Source organism: Sparus aurata, chromosome 1 (assembly GCF_900880675.1).
Source record: "Sparus aurata chromosome 1, fSpaAur1.1, whole genome shotgun sequence".
Classification (NCBI taxonomy): domain Eukaryota; kingdom Metazoa; phylum Chordata; class Actinopteri; order Spariformes; family Sparidae; genus Sparus; species Sparus aurata.
In genome coordinates this window covers 21,574,898-21,590,982 of record NC_044187.1, presented here as the reverse complement: position 1 = coordinate 21,590,982, position 16,085 = coordinate 21,574,898, and the positions used below count along the sequence as shown (strand labels likewise).

The 16,085-nt window shown below is 41.1% G+C and overlaps 1 protein-coding gene across 6 annotated transcripts in view; it reads left to right on the top strand.

Moving 5' to 3' along the window:
* Positions 1-361: 361 nt before the first annotated feature.
* The window catches only part of atf7ip (activating transcription factor 7 interacting protein), a 30,989-nt gene continuing 15,265 nt past the window's right edge, over positions 362-16,085 (top strand). For 2 of the 6 annotated variants that reach the window (XM_030415519.1, XM_030415501.1), the window contains exon 1: positions 363-950. The gene's annotated coding sequence lies outside the window, so the exon portion shown is untranslated. Of the gene's footprint in view, positions 951-14,972; positions 15,049-16,085 lie in introns of those variants that run through there. The other 4 variants (XM_030415539.1, XM_030415533.1, XM_030415527.1 and 1 more) reach the window with 3 other exon arrangements.

Genomic DNA, 16,085 nt, shown 5'->3' with positions numbered 1-16,085 from the left:
AAACATAAGGAGAAAATATAGAAAAGATATGTTATCACTTTTAGAAAACTACTTTTCCAGATTTACAATCCTGGCTGTCTTTGTGCTCCCCAGGTAGTCAGGGTTAGACCGTCTCACGTGTGCTATTTTTTTACTTTTTAAAACAATCAACGCATGGAGAGCAAACCTCTCAAGGTCACTCACATACAGCCTGCAGTGGACCTCAAACACACCTACAATCATATGATGTATATCTTACAAACCTACACGAACACCGCCATGTGTACTTAACACTTTCTCAGGCTGTTGTTCTTCTGACTCCTCCTCCACCATCTGATCCCTCCCCCTCAGCCCCGCAGTCTGCCTGTCTGCTTGTCGCGGTCAAAGACTGCCACAGCCCCCTCCCTCCCCATGCTAATGTTCTGCTCCCTGTTGTCCCCACTGCCGACCGGCGGGCTCAGTCGGGCTCTTCCAACCACACTGCAGTTTGGTTACTCCAAGCAGAGGTGCTGCTGCTGCCGTGGCTCTAACACACACTCGTGTTCAGTCCTGCAGATCATTCATACAAACCGACCCACCACGTCCCGGAGCTGTTCATACCTACCTTGCCGGCTTTAGCTACACCGACTTCAACACCGCTGCCGGTACGGCGACGAAAAAAAGCAGAGCGTTAACACCGCCGACCAACGACTGACGTCTCTGTGCTCGAAAAGAGGAGGAGCCTGTTCGTGAGCGAAAGAGGAGAGCAGTCGCTCGAGTCCGCGACTGCACAACCACACAGTTGTTGGGGCACAACTCGCCAGTTTCTCCGTTGTTCGTAGAAAGCTGTGGGAAAATATACCACCCTGACCACAACGGTGACACATAAAAACCTCCGGAAGAGCTTAGCAGCAGCTAGAGGAGGAGGAGGCAGTCTCCTACGGATCCAGACTGAAAATCGCGGGAACATCGCTTGGCGACGCGAAGAGTCGGTGAGTCGAGGTGTTTACTAGCATGCTAGCCAAGCAGCTTTCTTAGCTTAACTGTTGATGCAGGTAGATGTTACTTCTGGGATTTGTTTTGGTCACGAATAGAAACATTAGGACAAGGCTTACTGACAACACTTTTTCTGTTTTTTGGTATGTGTGGCACATTTTAAAGTGAGCCCTACTAGTTGGGTTTGTCGCGGGCGTTGAATGTAAGGTTAGCTAGTACTTGCTTTGACGCTAGCTGAGTGGATAACTACAAAAATTACTTATTGAATAATATTTTTCTAGTCACTTGAATTGTCCTTTTTTCTTTTTCATAAACATTACAACGCATGTCTCTGAAATGTAAAATTTTTGTGAAAGTGATGTCGCGAGGTTCACAGTCGCGTATATTGCCTATGGAACTATTGAATCGCTAATGGACATTAATTCAGAATAAAATTTAATCAAACATTAGAAAGTGAAAACTACTTTATGCTTGTAATGTGTCTTTTGTTTTTTATGTTAAAAATGAACCCCTTTTTTGGAAAAAAGCTGCTCTCTTATCGCTACCCTGTTCCTGTTGCTAAGCAGTGGTAACCTGGTCGAAGAACACTTGGAAGATAAAAACACAGACAATGAACAAGAAAAAAAAACAGACACACTCCTCTGATTTAACAAACTCACACCACTCATAATCAAGTAATCAAACACTTTTTATTGTATTTCAGTGACTTCCCCATTTAGGAACTGGAAACATACATTTATATTGTTTATTTTAACCTAACTAAATTCTCAAAGGTCCAATCCTACCGAGCCAGTGAGGCAACTAATGTGTCGGTGCTAAAACAAGCAGCAAGCACTTCCAGCAACACTGCAGAGGTAGCAGTTGGGGGGAGGGGAAATTAAGACATGTTTTGATTAGAAGTTGTCTACCCAGAGATAATAAGTAGTATAGGTAATAGTAAAACAATAAATCAGCTTTGCCAATTTAATCAACACCTTTGATAGAGCTTCAGAAAGGAGTTTTTGGCTTCTTTTAAACACAACCATTATTTGATGGAGATTATTAGTGTCTCCAAGATGAAAATCAACACTGAATTTGGGCACGGAATCCAAAGCGGTCTATGTGAAGAGGAATCTGCTGCATCCTCTACATTTCATAGTTAAATCCCCCTCTTGGTCAAAAGTGGTACAGACCAGTAATTTTCCATGCACCACACTGTCCCAGGATGTGGGTGTGGCTTAATGTCAATGGTAATACAAGAGTTTTGCGGTTTTTCCCTTGCCCTTTCCTGTGTGTTTCCAAAAGAGAAAAAACTAATCAGCATCCTTTTTTTTAAATTCAGATTAAGTGATGTGCAGATAAGTGATCAATTCAGTGTTTGCTGTATATAGCTGAGAGCCATAAGTCAGCCCCAGTTTGGGGAAGGTGGCAGTCTGCAGAATTGGGCTGTTTTATCATATTCATGATGTTTTTTTTTTAAATGTCTCAATTTAGTTCATGCAAAGTGAGTTGCTTCAGTTTTCTTTTTACCTTTGGGGACATGGTACAGCCCTGTTTCTAGCGTCACCTCCCCCACTTCACCAGTGGCAGTGCTCACATGGTGCACTTGTAATGCTTCAGTCTGTTTTTTCTCTGCTGAAGAGGAAGCAGCCTTAAGAGGCTCCACCTACATTTTTCAAAAGCTTTCCTGTCGATGTCAGAGTGAGTTATTTTTTGCATAGCTAAATTTATTTACCTTTCATCCAATGAAATCAATGAAGTTTCCCACTGATCTTACAAATGGTATATCAATTTCCAGGGTTAGCAAAATGCAAATCTATACTGAATGTGAGGATAGGAAATTTGGTCATAGTTAAAAATTGAGACCTCCAAATGTCCTTCATTTGGTGAGAAGAAGAGTGTATGTGCCTGTCAGTGGCTCCTTTCTCAGTCCTGGTTTATACAGGTCTGGTGCCAAATGTAAGTCAGTGCTGTGCAGCTGCTGGCCCATGATCCACCACAGGTCCATGGAAACACCAACCCACATACGTCCATGGCCTCCGTACTGTCAGTTTTACACATCTGTGATGTATTCAATCGCATAAATGAGATGCATGTGGATCTTAAATGTGCCTATATTAAGCAGTATTATAGGATAGTTTAATATGTTTCATTTCAGGTAAGCTGTGTCTCTGTCTCATTAGATCGTTTGTAGATGATGGAGAGTTAAATGTGGCATTACGCTCTTTACGATTCATAGAAATCAGCCATTTGAAATTACTATAAAAAAGCAATTTTGTAAAAATATTGGTAGTGACACAAAGTCCATAATTCTGTCAATGCAATTATCATATCAAATATACAAAGAAAATGCTCTTGTGGGGTCATAAATATTGATTAAGATGTCAACCCGGTCCTCATTATTTGACCATATATATTTCTAAATCTACATACAGAATTTAGCTTGTTTTTAATTTCTATGCATGTTTCTCATCTCATCATAACAAAAAATTTCTGCTTCATTTTAATGCCATTGTTATAAACTCTTTTGATGAAAATCAATTTGGGAATGATAACAGGTTTTAATCCTGTATTTTTATGTGAGAACCGGCTTCAACCAGTTACAGCTGGTTTCTTTGCTTCAGGCTGAAAATGAGAGTGGTAAGAAATATGATCTTGGTTAAGTCTCAAAATACCCAGTGTTTGTTATTCATCATTTATAACCTGCCATGCTGATAATTAGAAAGGCTCGTTTTAAATTTGTTCTTTGCATTTCACACATGGGCTATAATGAATTAGTCAACCTTACATACATGTGTGTCTATTTTAAGGGGAGCCCTATCATGCTAATCTTATCCTTATTTGTAATTTTTATGGAGAACACAAGTGCTCACAACATGTATACATGCGATACACTGACCGCTAGAACGTGCTGTTAATCTCAAATAATGTTACACTCAAACCACCAGTTTGAAAACATTGTTTATGATTTTTTCATCATGTAAGGTTTTCAGAAAGAACCTGCAACAGAGTAGACGTCAAATATGTTCAGGCTTGCATGTACTCACAAGTCTCTCCTCCCACTCCCAATGCCTTATGCATTGCGATTAAGTGTGTCCGCTCCATTCATGTAGACTTGAGAGTTCACTGCATGAATTTGCAATGCTATGACAATGCCCTCAACTCTATTACCACCATTTTTCAGCTTTGATCCAAATCAGAAATTCCTTTATTAGTCCCTCAAACGGATATTTGTGCGTCACAGCAACCATAAGGACAGTTCAATATAACTTAATATTATTGTCTTATTATCCCCCCTGCACACTGTTAACGTAAATTAAATATCAAATTTACACGTCATTCGCATGACTGAGTGCAAGTGTTGTCAAAATTAGAAATTTCCCATACATATCGATATTGAATATTTGAAGCTGTTTCAGTACTCATTTCCTGCATCGATACAGAGGCTCCAGCTGCGCATTCTGGCTCTGTCCTCTCTCCAACAGTGAGCTGATGCACACTGATCTGAGTTCCTTCCAGTGAATGGCAAGACCAGCGGCCTGCTGGGCCTAAGTTTCATGGAATTTCTATTAAATTCTATTAATTCTGAAATATGTTCAAAAAGCAGCAAACTACCATGAGGAATAACTCTGTGCATAGGTTGCATGTGTAACATCAAATACGTAAATTGCCTATTGAAACCATGACCACTTCTCGCAGACAAGACAGCTTGTCTGTGATTTTTTACTGACTTCACGTTTCACATCTCGAATGCGCCGGAAACAGTTGCTAAAGAAGAGAAAACAATGATAGTAGCATTGTGAGGGAAGTGTCTGTAAAATTATGGATAAATTATTTCAAGCTTCACAACTCCCGCAAAATGACTTGTTTCAATCAAATTATTTTACCCCCCAATCAAGTTAGCCGGGCACTAAAGCGTTCAGCAATCCAGGTATTTTCACAGCCAGGAATGTGTCATGTAAATTACCAATGTTGCAGTAGATCACCTTCAGTTTTCTAATCTGTCAATTGATGGACAGGCTTGACATTTTTTCCAATATTGTTAAAAAAAGTCAGTCAGTAATGGAGGACACTAGGTTAACGGGACCTCGGGTGTGTAAAGTTTAACGTGTTTGTCTGGGAATAGATGCTACACCTTCTCACAGCTCAAGACAAGCTGGGTCTTGCTTGAAACCTGGTGATTGAAATGATTAGCCATGAAGTTAGCAATGACCGAGGCTCGCCTTTTTGCTTTGTTGTTCTGCCAGAGGGAGAGGCATTATGGGGTCTTCAGAGTCATTTATGGACCAGGTTGAACTTTGGGTGCAAGCGCACAGAGTGGTGCAAGTTGCCTTGCAGCCTAGTGAAAAACTGTTGTCGCACAGTGAAAGCCATTAGAAATAATGGGTTTCAGCGGTTGCATTCTGCCGAAAAAGCACTCAAAGCATTTGGGAACCGTAGTTGCGGGGTCTCTGTATGAAAGGGGCTTGGAGCTATTCAGCGCTCCAACTAGAGTTCCCTGTGGCTCAAAAGCTTTCTTTCTGAACCGAAAAAGCCTGCAAATGCACTGCTTCTAACCAATGCAGAGACTAGCAATATCGGACCCATGCCCAGCTTGATTACAGAGATCAGATCGGAACATATTTTAAAGCTGATGGCTACTAGCAAGATACGGTTTATTTAAAAGTTGTCAAAACAACACTTTGTGTTTTACCTAATCTAGTGACAGTAGCCTCCTCCCCTCTCATACTGGTTAATCCATCCTTCTTGCCAAGAAATTTGGTAAATATGTTCAGGTTCTCTCTTATTCCTCTTGCTGATGTAGGTATGGCTAATCAACTTATTATTTTGTGCTTAAAGACGACTTGTTGTGAAGGTGACGGGTGACAAACGGAAGAAACTATCACACTGGCATATTGCATGCCTTATTGACCTATCAGTAAACCAAGCTTACAATGTTAAGTTGTTTGCTACAAAATTGAATGACACCAGCAAGCAGGGCCACCCTGAGCTGAAAATAACGGCACCAAAGCACCTTAAATCATGTAGAAGTATTTTGGGTTCTGCAACTTCGATGGCGATGTAATTATAGAAAAGGATATTTGTTGACTTAATGCAAAGCAACGTCTTACCCCCAGATTCCACTAGGATTCCACAATTTTAGACAATGCTCGTGTTTCATCGGCTGATCCACAGCACATTCTACCAATGTTCTGGAAGTGGCTCTCCACTCTCCTCAGCGGAGAATATGCTCCAAGTTTATTACTGATGGACGCAGACCGCAGATGCCTGGTTAGCATGGAGCAGATCAAGCCAGACATGAATTCAGGCGGCGGAACGGCATTTTGCATCCAGTAAATGTTCATTCTTGTGTGCTAAATTGTTAAAACGTACAATATACCAGCTTAAAACGGACAAATAACAAAATGACTTAAGTACATAGCCTACTCAACCCCAGAAGAAGCACGAAAATCAAGCATCAGGCAGGCCTGGTGCTCCACTTCTGAAACATCCCCAATGGACCATGAAGCTGCATGGAGGATGGAACAAAACAGCAGGCGCACATGCCGGGTCACAAAGACATGCCCATAGGAAACAAGGAGTTACTCTACAGCAACACCAAATCGGCAGACTCACTTGCTAGTTTGCCACCGATGTGAGGTAGAGATGCAGCACAAACAAGCAAAGCAGCATGAAGGGTGTACATTCTTTTGCATATTACTCAGTGCACTTATCTTCAGGAGCCCTTTTCAAGGAGCTCAAAACGCATACCCCCGGTGGAATAACAAGATCAATGGTTAACCTCTGACATCCCTAGTCTGACTGCACCTTAAAGTACCTGATGTACTGTCTTTTGTGACACAACATTGTCAGGGCTGCCAGTCAGCATCCGTAGCACTAGTCGTGTGGTGTGTCAGAGAATCCAATGGCTCAGACAGCCGACAGCCAACCTTCCCAGACTTTGCATGTTGAATCGGAGCAGGCTCCATCCGCACAACTCCGTCCAAGCAGCTCCAAAAGAAAAATGTAGGTGACTAGCAATGTAGTGATGTTCAGTGTTCTTTCACCTAAGTGTTAAATGGGCTTAGGAAGAATAGATGGCCATCGTCAGCATAGCAGTTGTAGCAGAAACTGAAATGGGATTTTGCAATGTTAAAAGTTAACCTCAACTTGAGTGATCAGCAAGCATTGTGCAGTTGCAAGCCTCAAGCGTCCAGCTCCTGCTTATTACAGACCCATATCGCGGGATTGGCTTTGTAGACATGAAAACAGAAATGCTCCCTTGCTGGCTATTTTAAGACAATCTGAACCCCACAGAGGTTCAGGATCAGTCTTTTGTCTCTTCTGTGGTGCAGACAACAGTGTCTCTCGAAGTCTGTCTGTGACATTGAATACCATGACAGCGGTAGACGTTTTGAGGCTTTCAAGCCTTTGAGGCAGCCCAATTTTTTATGCTAAGGTTATCTGCAGGAGTGCCAATCACAGCAAGTGCTGTTGGGGTTGTGCAAGCTTTTCAAAGCAAAAGCCTCCCCCAACTGTCAGTGTGTTTACATGACACTCAAGAAAACCGAATTACTGGGTTAGTCTGACTATGATCGGATTTTTAAGTTGCATGTATACCTTAGTCTGACTAAAATCAGACCAGATCGGATTTCTCATAGTCGAATTAAAGCACCCAGATTATTCGATTGATAGTCGCATTACTCCTGCATGTATACGTTCCATTGGATCGGATTTTGCGTTCTGCGCAGGCGCGAGAATTTTTCCCCGGGGCCGTGAGCCAGAAGTAGACAGACTGCGGTGGTGTCTTTCCTCCGAAATCACCACAAGAAAGAGCGCCATTGTGCACCTAGTTTGTGTAATTGTCATGTACACCATATACGTAATGTACGAAGATGTAGCTTCGTCTCGCTCTTCGTATGTCATCTTTCTTGAATGCCGAGGCAGCTGGTGACGTAAAGAGGTCAGCCGGAGGTGGCTCTGTTACCACTAGTTGAAATGGGTAAAGCGCCACCTAGCGTACCGGGGTATGACGTGCTCCGGCCCAATAATCCGATTTTCTCACCGGCATGTATACTCGGATAATTGCAATTGTCTGGTTGAGTAGCATAGTCGAACTGTGCCTGTAATCAAACTAAGCTGTGCATGTAAACGCACTGTGTGATGTTTAAAATGGTGCTCGAAGAGGTAGTTACAAGTGCTTTCCGACCAGCTCATAATTATTCATGGTTTCATTTTTTTAAATATATCCACAATTTACAGATTTGCAATTTCAAATGCAACTGCTGCTCTTTGCTACCTATCCTTGGCTATAGCTAACTCCTGTTGGCTAATTAGTTAATGGCTCAGTTGACCTTGAAGCCAGTAGCCCTAGAGTTTTCGTGGAACAAGACCTTGCATTAGAGTGAACACGATGGAAGCCCAAACAAGACTGAGCAAAGCCTCCAATTTGACTGAGGTCAGATTGAAGACAGGAAATATAGTGTGGCGCTGCTTTATAGTTATTCTAATCAGGACTATCACTCTGGGGACAAGAAGAGAGGCATGAAGCGGCAGAGAAGAGAGCAATTCTAGACTTTTGGTGAGTTATATTTAGTTTATCTCAAGTTTGAAAGCAGAGTCATTTACCATGAGTAAATTTATCATTGATTAATTATAAATTAGCTCCACAAGAGAGATGGGCGCGCCCCTGTCATATCTCCCAGCTTGAAACTATGTTGGCACCTGGACTATCATCTCTTGTGGTACAAAGTGGTATTGAGATGTGGTAGTAGGCCATATCTTAAAAATGCTCCTTTAAAGCATGCCTAAACATTTAGTTTAATTGATCAACAGACACCTTGACCGATGAAATGCCAACAAAAGTATCCAATTTGAGACATTTCCTTCTCAAAAATATGAGAAATTAAGAAATAACATTTAGGTCCATTTGTCTGTGGTGTCTAACAAGATTGCTGGTGTTTTGGCAAGGAGGTAACATTCAAATATGGATACAGCTTTAGAGATGGGGCCCTGATCATTCCTATGACATTTTTCAGTGGCCTGAAAGCTCGACTACTCGGGTTTAAAATTTCCTGGTCCTTTTGCACTGTGGGGTTCATTGAGCGTACACACTGGAGACTAATGCCAGACAAAGCCGGCTATGTTCCAGTTTAGCGCCTAGTTAGGTTGTTACTGCAGAACATTTCAGTCCTGTATTAGAGATTCATGTAAAATGATTATATAAAGTAAAATTCACAAAGTGTCAAAGGTTAAATACAAGATAGAAAAATGTATTACCCCTTGTACATCAAAAGAAGTCAAAAACTTCAAATGAACCAACCTGCATGGAAAAAAGCAGAGATATTTTTTAGCAAAATAGAAATGTACAGTCATATTGCAGAGTCAGCTGTGTTCCTGGTGAAAGGAAGGCTTTCTGCTGTAACCATGCACAGCAGCAGCAGTGGTAGCAGCAGCCATTTTGTGCTGTAGCATTCACAGCAAGCGATCTATCAGGAGGAAAGGAGTGGGGGGGGAGTGTTGAGCAAGCTAGCTTGGACTAATCCAAAACATTAAGCCCAGTAAATGTTAGTTATTTGTTTTCTATGTTTCTTGCAGAAAGCTATCTGCATTTTTCTTATAACTGATTCCTCACATTCCCAAATGGAAGAGAGGAAAAAAGCATCTTATAGTATTGGATTTATCCCTCTATTAAAAAATCTTATTTATAAAAGCATCTTATCTAACAGCATATCAGAAATGTGGCCGAAACGTAGATGAGTTACTGAGATTGAGAGAAATTTGATCAAAGAGCTCAGGGAGAAGAGCCGCTCTTTCAGGCCCGAGCTTGGAGTTTCTACTTGTTTAGGAAAATTAGAAAACTAAGACTATTTTTCTGTTCAACATAGACCTATCCAGTTTTAAACTTATAACTGCATAGCTCAAATCGTTTAGAGAGCATTGTATTTGTCATTCACCTCTCTAGCTCCCTCCCTTGTTGACGAGAACACCCTTCTTGCTGCAATGGTTTAGTCCATGCTTGGCTGTAAAACTCCAGACTGGAGCAGACTGCCGGTGTGGGGGAGGGGTGCTGGCGCTCTGTGTCAGGCTGTGGGCTTCAGTTATGACTGTGTGGTGCTAGCTAAAGCTCATATGTTCTGACTTGACTGCAGATACGCCAAAAATGGTATTTAGGTTACTACAGATTTACCAGATAAAGGAGAGAGCAACTGCATGCATATATTTCAGTTCTGCAATTAACCAAATATGTTATTATTACTTTATCTTCAGGGAACCTAGATTGTTTATTTTGCACCTGGTGTTTTTATGGTTTATTATATAGTGTGTTTGACATTCATAGGGGTTTTTGTAGCCATTATATGAACCACCCTCAGAAGCGCATGGCTGAAGAATAAGCACCATGTGCTTGCTTGATTCACATTGAAACTCCTGGTTTTGCCCACCCCCTCCCTGTTTTTCTTCCCTTTTTTCCTTCTACCCAGCTCTTGCTAGTCTCCACTTATTTAAAAGAACAGATAAAAACAACAAAAAATGAAGCACGCGAACATTGTTTGGGCAATGATAGGCTAAGAGGCAGTGCTTTTAGACTATTGCCTAACAATTAAACTGTTTTGAAAATATAATATTTTTTCTAAGTAATATTTTGCTATGTGAAAATTGTTCGCCTTTAAGCTCTGTCCATTTGTCTCTGATCATGTTTCCTTCCTGTCAAAAACCAGCCAACACAAAACTGTATTATCACATGGGAGAGCATGAAAAGATAAAGTACTAGAAGTTAGTTAAAAAGCAATGTGAATACGAGAAATGTGAGCTATTCCACTTCGCCAGGGTATTAATATATGATGTGTATTTTTTCAGGCATTGTCGCAAAAAACACATGCTAGCATATGTAGAATGTATTATGAACATTAAAATCCTGTATATTTTTCTTTCCATTCATACTGCCACTTGTGGGATTTCACATACAAGTGTGCCCATCAAAACACTTTGTTTCCCAAGTCAGGATAATGAGGGACTGGATTCTCTCCCTGCTTGCTTTGGGTAAGAGGCAGAATACCGTCTACCACAGCTTGTCAGTCTGCCACCAAGCTAACATCTACAGAGACACTCATCCAATCCACACTCATTTTCACACCTCTGGGCAATTCAGAGTTTCCAGTCCACCTGACTAGCAGGTCCCTGTTCTTTGATGGAGAGTGGAAATCTTCTGGGGGAAACGCCAACAAGATAAATATATAAAGTTCCATAGACAAAGGACTGAAGTGACAGAATCTCGGAGTTGATTACATACAGAGCTGTACATAAGCCAGCAAACCTTTCCTGATTACACAATCACTGCTCGTAATCAGGATGTTATTGGGAAAATCAGTTAGCAAGAGAATATCAAAGGAGCGTAATGATGTTTTGAACATGGCTTAAGAAACAGCAAGAATTAAGTTACAAGTTAATGTACAAATTAAATTCAAGTCACATTAAAGTCAGTATTATGATAAAAAATAGAGCTACCTGCTGTAGGAGAATCGTGCGAAATTTGCATGTCTCCATTTTTCATAATATTTCAGTAGGTCCATTTAACAAATAGTCTTTTTACACACAGGAACTGCTTTTAATGTCATGGTGCTGCCGAAACATGATAAGATGTTGTGCAAGATACAACAGGCTGTGTGACTGCGCACAGGAGACCAGGTGGCCATTTTGAGTTTCAGTGAATCCAGATGCAGGCAGTGAGGGTGAGGGTGGGGGAGGGGAACACTGCGCACTGTGCGCAGTAATGTTGGAATGCAGGCTCGGCTCTCACTAGCTGACATCTTTTTTTCCCTATTCAGTATAGCCTCCACAGAAATGTCTCACATTAGATAACTGCTAACATTTTTTTAAGGTTGGTTGAAGTTGAGACCAGCAGCATCCTGTGTAACTGAGACAGCTAAGTGTCAGGTTTACTGGCGTATCGGTTGAGGCACAACACAGACTGCTGAAGAAGAATCATTATTTTATTACCCAGTTACATTGATTTAGATTAATAAAACATTTAGCAGCATGGCTGAGAACTTGTAAGGTGAAAAATGAAAGTAAATGGTTTTGTTCGTTCTTCAGCCTTTACTTGGGGTGCTGCTGAACAGTGTGCACAAGATGTGTGAGCCCTTTACTCTTTAAAATAGTGAATCTCTGAACCAGGATTTACAGGTAACATTTAAAATAATTAAATCTAGTCTCATTTTCAATAAGTCAGTTTTTGTTAAGTTTTCCCTCAGGGATCTTGTATGAGTATGGAGATTTCTGCAGAGTTTTTTTAGGAGGCGGAGTTTGTAATAAGATCTGCTCACGCCTGTGCTCAGCATGCTGCTCACAGCAGCGCTGGTGGCCATTTTGTGTTTCTGCAGAAGCAGAAAGGGGGGATGGGCAAAGAAGACTCAACAAGGTTTTATTTACCCTCACAACAGGGCTTTTGATGAAGACAGGTGATGGTTGCCATTGAAGGTTCATTGTAATTAGCAATGACATACTGTCTGCTACTTATGCAGCAATCAATTTCCCTGTCTGTTATGAGTCTCAGTCAGTCAAGTCAGAAAATTACCTAAAGTATTTTGTGAAGAGCATACTGGTGCAAACTTTAATGAGGGAAGTGATAATGCATAAATGATATTTTTGAATTTATAGGTAGGTGTTCTTTGTTCCTCTAGAGCCAAGAGCCACCCCCGTGTTGGAATGGTTCAGTCTTTTCAACAGCGGCCGTCCTTGCTGTGGGAGAGGCTGGGCGGTTAGAGGCTGCCTAGTGTGTCAAGCTGTGCTCTAATTTCTTGCTGTGCGCAGCTAGCATGAGACTGTGAGGCTAAAAGGCGATGTGTTTTGTTCTAGTACGTGACTAAAAAAAGTATTTTGCTGAGATAATCTTTCAATCTCTAATGCCATAGTTGTGCTTATTCATGAAAAGTGGTTTTTGAATAAAGTGCTTATTTGTCTTTCATCGACTTGTTTCAAGCAAATATATCAAAAAACATCAGCTTAAGAAATCCTAACTTTAGCAGTGAAGTTTTTCTGTGGAAACTCAAGAAAGTAAAACTCCCTGTCCCCATTTAGCAAATCTGTTACTGCCCTTTGACTGTTCGATTACTTGAATACTTCATTCTTTATCTCTTTTGTTTAAAACGCCCCACCCCCACTCCCTCCCTGCATCAGAATGGTTCAGTCCATGTTGACTTGGAGAGGCTGTTCCAGAGAGAGAAAGAGCGTGTGTGTATGTTTCTGTCTGTGTGTGTGTGTGTGTGTGTGTGTGTGTGTGTGTGTGTGTGTGTGTGTGTGTGTGTGAGAGAGAGAGAGAGAGAGAGAGAGAGAGAGAGAGAGAGAGACACACAGGGGAGGGAGGGTGCAGCTGTCTCTAGGTTGAGTGTGCTGTGGGTGTGCAATTTAGCGCTGGCTGTGCGCCGCTAGCTAGGCCGCGACTAAAGTGCACGTTGTGTTGCTTTGTCATGTTGAAAATGGCTTGTTCTTTCTTTGCTGGTTATGGCTTGATATCACATATAATGACAGTTTTTGTGCCACTTGCTTGGTCAGTGTAACCAAAGATAGAGCCTTAAGAAGTCACAGTTTCTTTAAAAAAGAAGAAGAAAGAAAGGTGGAACAGTCTAAACCAGGCTCTTCTCCTTAACTTAGGCATTTTTTCAGGCCTTGTAAGACACTTGGCCCATTATTAAGCTCACCAAATTATTTATATATCCTCATTTTCTCAAGTCCTCCTTTCTAGGTGAACAAACATGCCTTCGAACATAATTTCATTGGACATAGTGTTTTTTCTAGTTTGTTCCAATTAAAACCCACTCTCTAATAGTGAGAGATCGAGCGGCATAAGAGAAAATCACAAAGTCTTTGTCTGGTCCAGTCGATTTAATTTTTTCTGGGAAGTCAAAAATAGAGATTCTCCAAAGCCTGTGTCATGTTTTTTTTAAAGTGGAAACACAGGGAAGAGCAATAGACATTCAGGAAGAGGCTACAGTGTGTAGCGGGATGTGTTTTAAAGGATAAAGTAGGATCCACTTTTTGTGCTGTTTTAACAAACAGAACACTAAAGCGAACTATAAAACTTATCAATTCCATCGATTTAGCCCAGTTCATGATGGATCAGCCTTCTGCATGAACTACAAGAGAGCTGATATGTGCGATCACATTACAGTCTGAGTACGGTCCTCATGTCGTCCACAAAGGTCGGATCATTAGAAGGATTGTAGTGGGCTGACGCTAACCATGCACTCAGCTCAGTGGAAGCGAGTGCTCGGAGTACTGCACATGCGTATGTGAGCAGTTTAGATATAATCTATCAAAATTTCAGGCGAGAGGCCAGAGGAAAGGGTTTATTTCAAGCTATGTCAAGGTTTCTAATATTGTCTTTTGTTTGACTGGTGAAAATAAACTAATGTAGCACCATCATAAAAAAGTAAGTGATAAACTTTCAATATATATATATATATAGATAGAACTATAATAAAGGTCACGCTCTGCACTCCAGTTGTATTTCTGTGTGTTACAGTCATGTCCTTGACCTTATTTTTTGTTATTAAGCTTTCTTTGCCTATGGTGTTTTTTAGAGAGACAGGTCCCCCCCTGCCCTCTGTCAGAATGGTTTAGTCCGTGCTGGCTGTAGATTTCCATACTGTGGACTAGTTTGTGCTAGAGTTGGGGGATGGGTGTTGCTTAGCAACAGTCTGTGCAGTGTACTTCCTCTCTGTCTGTGCGCTGCTAGCTAGGGTTGGTTTTGATAATCACCACGCTGTACATCAAAATGTTGTTGCCACAAGATGACATTTGTGTGCATTTGTGACACTTATATCTTATATCATGGACTCTGTGAGTGTGATCAGAGAGAATTAGAAAATTATCTTTTTTTTTTTTCTTTCATAGTATCTATTACAGAATGCTGTGTCAGGGGCATTGGACTAAGCTTCCTTTTAGAGGCTTTGATTATAGGCTCTTGTTGGCCATACACCCTTTTATAGAACATACCCCTGCAAGGAACAAGATGGATTAGTCCTAACTGAGCCCCTCCTCTTTTCTTTTATGTTCTGCTGCTGGCCTCTCAGTCGCTCCCTGTTCTCACAATCAACAAATACATGGAAGGCCTCAATCCCACGCATCCTGCTAAAGGTGGACATTTCTTTGCTTTTAAAGCATGTCTGATATTTCTCTCAATAATTTAGTTCTTACTCAGCATTTTTAATTGCAGCTTTTACACTCTTCTCAAGGTTAACTCTAGCTGCTGTTAGAGGGTTCTATGCTAGTTGAAGAAGGCAGAGTTTTGGCTTATTACTTGTTTGTTTTGGGTTTTTTTAACGGGAAACATTCATTTCATACATTCTGTCAGTGCCAGGGAGTTTGCTGTAAATTTTCTCTAATGTAGCTGATCAACAGCGCCGGTAGAGATTTTTTGTTACCTGCAACACTGCGCGCGATACCGGTAGCACGCTGGTTCCTCAACATCGTCTGTTCTTGGTCATACTCGCAACTTTGAGCTCAGTCACAAAACTTAACTTGAACATGCATGTTCTGCATCAATCCACATTTAAGCCATTGCATGTATATATTTATAGTGCTTTCAACATATTTGTAGTTGTGTGATATAAATTCCGTCTGTATGTGAATCTTGCAGGTGTCATGCAGTTAACGCATTACGAACAATACTTAAGGCGGCCAGTCATTTTTTAAATTATTTATTTGTTTTGTCTTGATGCAGCTTTGTCTGGCTGCATGTCAAACCTGCAGGATTGTGTTCATTCAAACAGAGGGTCAATTAATACCACTTTTGTTTTAATGTACCATGGTAGGTTAAATGGTGGGAGGACTGCTGTTGTAGCAAATAGCTTGGTACAGAATTTGGGCATCCTCTCGTCATACTGAACACAAAATAATTGTGTAAGTAGTTTTTCTGTTTCGAAACAACATGTAAGAGTCGGAGTGCGCCTACGAAATTGCTGCTTAAATTTTTTTTTTTTATTCGCCCAAAGTGGCCCTGCAAAGCTCCGCCAACTGACGCACATTGTTAGAGTGGATATTTTTACTGAACTTGCTTGTTGCTCTTTATTTGTTCATGCTGCATTGGGGTTTACTCACGGTCTGTACAGTCTGTAGATAAAAAGGTTACAGTGTTTTAATGAAGCATTGTGATGCGTTTTTTGGTGTTGCCA